At 37.1% G+C, this 7,292-nt stretch overlaps 1 long non-coding RNA gene across 1 annotated transcript; it reads left to right on the top strand.

Moving 5' to 3' along the window:
• The first annotated feature begins 3,106 nt into the window (after positions 1-3,106).
• Positions 3,107-6,996, top strand: LOC116550032. The gene is made up of 3 exons (XR_004268211.1): positions 3,107-3,116; positions 5,402-5,407; positions 6,912-6,996. It is a non-coding gene; the product is annotated as an uncharacterized LOC116550032 (long non-coding RNA).
• The last annotated feature ends 296 nt before the right edge of the window (positions 6,997-7,292 follow it).

The following is a 7,292-nucleotide window of genomic DNA, read 5'->3' as shown; positions in this document are numbered from 1 at the left end:
ATACTGAATTTGAGTTCAAGTAATCTAGTTTTAGTAGTGTTGTGCTCTTGACCACCCTATTATTCTGCATTACTATGATTTTGTGCATATATTAATTGCCAGGAAGCTTTTGCAGCTTTTTGCATGTATTAATTCAAACACTCTTTTATCAACCATATTAAATAGGTACCATTATTATACTGATTTTGTATATGAGGAAACTGAGGCCCTGAAAGTTGCATAATTTGTTCAATTTTGCCTCTTAGAGAAGAGGAAATATCTAAGACTTCTATGAGAAAACTTAGCTGCCTAGCTTATGTGTTCAAGCCTAGATGACCCAAAGCGGGATCCAGTGCTGGTTGAATGCAGCATTAAGAGGTAAAGATAGATTGTCTGACTTTCAGTATAGGGTTTTCTCTACTCTTATTCAATACAGAATACAAATCAACTAGGCTAAATCCACCACAAAGAATACTGTTTGCCTCATCTTAATTTCCACAATGAAATTTTCTATTTCAATTGCGAGCTGCAGTCCAATTGGCTAGAGATCAATTTGCAAAATAACTGGATTGTTTTATGTATTTACCAGAATTTGGACCCCAAAATCAGAAAAAGTATTAGTTTTTGTATATAGTTAAGTAAGGTAATAGTATATACAATAACAAATACAATATGCTGTTTCCTGCTATTAAGTTTCATTCAGGCTTTTCTCCTTAAGAATTGGTAAAATCTTAATGCATCTGTTGGCTGAGGAGTGTGTGGTATGCTTTATTCTCTCTGCCTATTCTTCCTCCATATCTTACATTGCTCACACACCCTCTGTTCTACTTTGGAATGTTCATTTCCTTATAATATTTATTTTATTACTAATTAGATATAAAGAGATGCTGTGATTTGCAATTATTCAAGTTTTAAACTTTAGATACAGTTTTCATAGAGTGATTAAGTATAAATTTAATTTAAAAGGCGTTGTTTTCTTCCAATGAATTCAGCAAGAACCTCACTCCAAAATGTCTCTTCATGCAGTGGCATGGTTTTCCATTTGTTTCACTTGCCTGTGCAATCTAGGATCTGTCCTTAGTACAGTTGTACTGGCTTTACTGGGAGATACTGATTTCCAGGTTGCATCAGCTATAAGAGAAAGTAAGGCAGCTGACATGAATGCCCATAGCACAGTGAGCTAGAATATATAGATTCTATCAGTACTTAGATAGGGAATACTATTTTCTTGACAACTAGAGAGTTAAAAAAAAAAAGAAATTGCTTAATATAAAATGTACCACAAAACATTTTCAACTGATTAAACACTACCAAATATAACATAAAAATCCATACATATAAATGAGATACTTAATGAGTCTGGAGCTAATAATTATGTCAATATAACATTCAACCAAAAGTCAACTTTTACTCACATTCTGTTAGCAATCATTTTAACTGCTAAATGTATCCCAAGACTCAGTTTGAAGGACCTGACAGTAGATTGACCTGGCGTTTTTTATTTGGTAACCTCAGCATGTGCAAGGATTTCTCAAATCAAATAATCTTCAGAAAAAGTGTAAAACCCTGTAGGGTACACTCTACTGCAATGTTTGTAAAACAAATTCATTGTGTGCTCTATGTAGTCAATTTTCATAACTTGTAAACCAAATGAATTATGGAAGCTTTAGTTTTTACAAAATAATCTTACCCAAATGACAAATGTAGTCTAGATATAAAAATGCAAAATCATGTGTGTGTTGGAGGTTACTACAAATGATAATCAGTGTTGTGTTGTGACGCTTCACCATTTTGTTCTATTAACCCTTTGTCTTCCCTTTGTTTTGCTCAAGTTATTCAAGGAGGTTGGCTTTAGTTTTGGGTTAAGACAGAAGATCTCTAAGATTGAATTAAAATAGGAGAATTTCCTTAGTTACAGGAATACAGAATTATTTTATAACAATATTTTAATGATGACGAAATGCCTAGGAAAAAAGAGTCTCATTACTTGATACATGGATGCTTACCAGTAGTTTCTTTTTCATCTTTACCAATGTCATCTATTCAATTCAAAATAAAATGAACATAAAGATATTTCCATTGTTTTGACTGCTAGAAGACATGGCCTAGTTTTCTTCTCAATGCCTAGGATTTTTTTTAAACATGAGTTTATTTTTTTCCCCTTCTTTTCTGTTTATTATTTGAATTTTTATTCTGTACTATTAATTTAGACCTAGTAAATACATACATATCTGTGTATATATGCGTATTTGCATGTGTGTGGGAAGAGAGAGAGAAAAAAGAACTCTTTTAAAAAGCTCTTTTGGGAAATCTTATGCATGCTAGTTTAAGAGCTGCTGAGCTAGATTGTTAATCTAGTATTCTGTTTACCCTACAAAAAAGTGGTGTGACACAATTTAGTTACATTCAATAAATATGCTTTGAGTATCTGCAATAGATCATGGATTTTGTAATGCTCTATGTGTGTGTATATGAGTAAGGGATGACCTCTGTCTTCAAGGAACACACATTTAATGTTTTATCTTAAATCATTATGTATTATCACATTGACATTTGCAGACTCAGCAATACATATTGCATGCTTTCCATCCTCATAAGAAATCCACCATTAAGAAATCTCTAAATCATTCTTTTGTGATCTCATATACATTTCAAGATTTTGAAACAAGTGTGTCAACAGTTTATTTTGACATGTCTTCTATGAATTTCAGATATAAAATTCTGTTTCTTGGATTTAGTCCCTTTTTATCTTTATAGCATGAGAGGGTGAGATCAGGAAAACCTCCCCAGTGCCCAGAGGCATCACAACTGGTTTATTTCAAATCCTAGTTCAGAAAAGTGAGTTATAGAAATGCTCTTCAGTCTTAAAATTTCAGGACAAATGTTAGTAGAATACATCATAACTTCTAATGAATAAAATTGATTTTGATATGAATACAGGTATGTCAATGATATGTCTGATATGATGTCAAAATAGTATCAAAAAGTTTACACGGTATTTCCCAGTCCTACAATGCATAAGAATCCTGGGCAAAATTCTGGCAAAGCATTCGCTAATTTATTGATCCATATAAGATGAATTCTGTTAACAAGTTTTTAATTAAAAAGAATCAATAACCAAAGCATAAGCATTTCAGGTTTAGGGCCTGTGTTTCTCAAATGTGAAATTTCAGAGTTTTGGATGTATTCTGCTCTTTGAATTAAAAATGGCTTTCATACTACATATTTTGTTTGTATTTGCTTCATGCAATGTACTCCATTTACAGATATTGCATTGTGTCCCTTCATGTGACATTATGAAAAGCAAATTAATTTTTTTCCACTTCAAACAATTGCTGAATAACAACATGAACTTTTGTGAAATTTGAGAGAAATCTCTAACTCACCTCAGACATGACGTGTATCACAAATAGGCTTCAGACCTTCTCTGAGCACATATGGAGCACAGCCCATCTGACATTGTTGAGTTGTAGCCTTATTTCTGGCAAAGCAATCATTTGTGGGAGCCAAGAATAAGAGAATTAAAAGGAACTGCCCATATATCAGACCAAAAGAAAGTGATGAGTGTATGAAATCTCCCAGTGGGTACAGAACCAATCCTAAATTATTCTGGCTGCTTTTGCAAATGCATAGAATTCCCTTTCCCTACTTTGTTCTCATTGAGATCTTCAAGTTTTACATAGGAGAGCAGCTTTGGTGGTATGTCCAACTAATCTGAGAAAACATTCAAACCACAGGTCTTTTGTGAAACTCAGTTTATCTCATGAACATTCTTTTGAAATTTTTCCATACTTACATAATGCCAAATTCAATTTCTTTTTGAATTCACTCCATAATTATTTTTAGAGTGAATCTATACTGCCAAGCATGAAGAGGATGGTCTCAGTACACTGTTTACTGTGGGTGAAACTTGTTGGAAAAAGAGTGTTACCCTACTAGCAGTAATAATAGAAGTAGTAATATAATCATAAGCTGCTAATATGTATTACCCTGTGGCAGCAATTTTAAGGTATATTTTTTATTGCATTTTAGGTTTTGGGGTACATGTGAAGAACATGCAAGATTGCTGCATAGTTACACTCACGGCAGTGTGATTTGCTGCCCTCCTCCTCATCACCTATATCTGGCATTTCTCCCCATGCTATCTCTCCCCAACTCCCCACCCCCTGCTGTCCCTCCCCTATTTCCCTCGACAGACCCCAGTGTGTGATGCTCCCCTCCTTGTGTCCATGTGTTCTCATTGTTCAACACCTGCCTATGAGTGAGAACATGCGGTGTTTGATTTTCTGTTCTTGTGTCAGTTTGCTGAGAATCATGGTTTCCAGGTTCATTCATGACCCTACAAAGGACAGGAACTCATCGTTTTTGATGGCTGCATAATATTCCATGGCGTATATGTGCCACATTTTCCCTGTCCAGTATATCATTGATAGGCATTTGGGTTGGTTCCAGGTCTTTGCTGTTGTAAACTGTGATGCAATGAACATTTGTGTGCATGTGTCCTTATAGTAGAACGATTTATAATCCTTTGGATATATACCCAGTAATAGGATTGTTGGGTCAAATGGAATTTCTATTTCTAGGTCCTTTAGGAATTGCCACACTGTCCTCCACAATGGTTGAACTAATTTACACTCCCACCAACAGTGTAAAACTGTTCCTATTTCTCCACATCCTTTCCAGCATCTGTTGTCTCCAGATTTTTTAATGATTGCCATTCTAACTGGCGTGAAATTTAAGGTATATTTTACTTGATTGTTATTTAATTGTTAAAACAATCTTATGGGTAAGTACTATCATTAGCCTCAGTTTACTAATTGAAGACATTGAGGTTTAGGCTAGTTACAGACCTTGAATAAGCTGACAGAGATAGGAAATAAATGCTTTGGAAGTAAGAGAAACTGCATTACTCCATTTTTATTGCTGTAAAAAAATAACTGAGACTGGGTAATTTGTAAAGAAAACAGATTTATTTTGGCTCATGGTTCTGCAGGGTTTATGACAAGCATGGTGCTGGCATTTGCTTCTGGTGAGGACCTCAGGAAGTTTGGTGGAAGGTGATGGGGAGCTATCACTTCATAGGATAAGAGTGGGGAAAGAATAGAAGGGAGGCACCCCACCCATTTAAACAACCATATCTTGTGTGTACTCAGAGCCAGAACTCACTCAATAGCAAGAGGATGATGATAAGTCATTCATAAGAAATCTGCCCCCATGAGCCAAACATCTCCCATTAGGCTCCAACTCCAACACTGAAGATTACATTTCAACATGAGATTTGCAGGACATAAGCATCCAAACCATATCATTATGCCACTGCCTCTCCCCCAAAATTTCATGTCCTTTTCACATTGTAAATACCAATCATACTTTCTCAATAGTTTCCTAAAAGTCTTAACTTGTTCCAACATTAATTCAAAAGTCCCAAGTTCACAATTTCATCTGGTGTTGAGTTTCTTCCACTTATAACCTGTGAGATGAAAAAGAAGTTACATACTTCCAAGATATAATGGTGGTAAGGTTATTGGGCATACATTTCCATTCTAGAATGGAGAAATCATGCAAAAGGGGCACTAGGCTTCACACAAATCTGAAACCAAGCAGAGCAATCATTAAATCTTAAAGCTTCAAAGCAATCTTCCTTGACTTCATGTTCCACACCTAGGGCACACTGGTACAGGAGGTAAGCTCACACAGTTTTAGGCAGTTCTGTCCCTGTGACTTTGCTGGGTATAGCATCTGTGACTGCTCTCAGTTGGAGTTGGGTACCTGCAGCTTTTCCAGCCTCAGGATGGAAGGTGTCCACTACAATTCTGGGGTTAAAGGCAGTGGCACCCTTTCCATGGATCCACTGGGCAATGCCCTGTTGGAGACTCTGTGAGATCTCCAATCATATTTTTCCCTTCTACACTGCCCTAGTAGAAGTTATTTGTGAGGGCTCCACTGCTGCAGCAGGCTTCTGCCTAGGCACCCAGGCCTTCAAATACATCCTCTGAAAATACAGAATGAAGCTGCCAAGCCTCCTTCACTCTTGCATTCTGTGCACCTGCAGACTTAATGCCATGTGTAAGCTACCCAGGCTTATGGTTTGCACCCTGTAGAGAAGCAGCCCTACTAGACATCACTGGAGCTTTTCCCCATTGTTTGCTTACTAACACTTCCCTCTCTTTCAGTCATGCTAATCTCTCTAGCAAGTAACTACTTGCTCTAAAGCCTGTTGGTATTCCCTCCTAAAATTATTTTCTTCTCTGCTACATGCATAGACTGCAGATATTTCCAATTTTATTCTGTGCTTCCATTTTAATTATAAGTTCTAACTTTAAATCATCTCTGTTCCCACCTCAAATCATAGGCAGTTAGATGCAGCCAAGCCACAATATCTTGAATGCTTTGTTGCTTAAATATTTCTTCTGCTAGATACCCTATGTCATCTTTTTTTTTTTTTTTTTTTTTTTTTTTGGAGATGGAGCCTCTCTCTGTCACACAGGCTGGAGTGCAGTGGCACAATCTCAGCTCACTGCAACCTCCGCCTCCCAGGTTCAAGCGATTCTCCTGCCTTAGCCTCCCTAGTAGCTGGGATTACAGGAGTCTGCCAACATGCCTGGCTAATTTTTTGTATTTTAGTAGAGACGGGGTTTCGCCGTGTTGCCCAGGCTGGTGTCGAACTCCCGACCTCATGATCCGCCCACCTGAGCCTCTCAAAGTGCTGGGATTACAGTTGTGAGCCACTGTGCCCGGCCATGTCATCACTCTTAAGTTCAAAATTCCACGGGTACTTAGGACATGAACGCAATGCAGTTGAGTTCTTTTCTTGAATGTAACATGGGTGATGGGTGAGCTTTACTTCAGTTCCCAATGAATTCCTCATTTCCGTCTGAGATCTCATCAGCTGGTTGTTATTGTCAATATTTGTATCATAATTTTGGACACAGCCACTTAACAGATCTCTAAGAAGTTCCATACTTTCCCCCTTCTTCCTGTCTTCTTCTGAACCCTTCAAACTTGTCCAACCTTTGCAAATTACTCAGCTCCAAAGTCACTTCCACATTTTCAGGTGTCTTTATAGTAATGCCTCACTCCTTGTTACCAATTTTCTGTGTTAGTTTGCTTTTGTGTTGCCATAAAAAATTACCAAAACTGGGTAACTTATAAAGAAAATAGGTTTAATTGAGTTATATTTCTGCAGGCTTTACAGGAAGCATAGTGCCAACATCTGCTCCTGGCAAGGCCTCAGGAAGCTTGCAATCATGCTGGAAGGCAGCAGGGAACCAGGATGTTACATGGTGAGCATGATAGCAAGAGAGAAAGGAGGG

This window comes from Sapajus apella, unplaced genomic scaffold (genome assembly GCF_009761245.1).
Source record: "Sapajus apella isolate SASKATOON/1434 unplaced genomic scaffold, GSC_monkey_1.0 scaffold7, whole genome shotgun sequence".
Lineage (NCBI taxonomy): Eukaryota > Metazoa > Chordata > Mammalia > Primates > Cebidae > Sapajus > Sapajus apella.
Note: the sequence above shows the minus strand (reverse complement) of the source record. Positions and strands in the feature narration are given on the sequence as shown.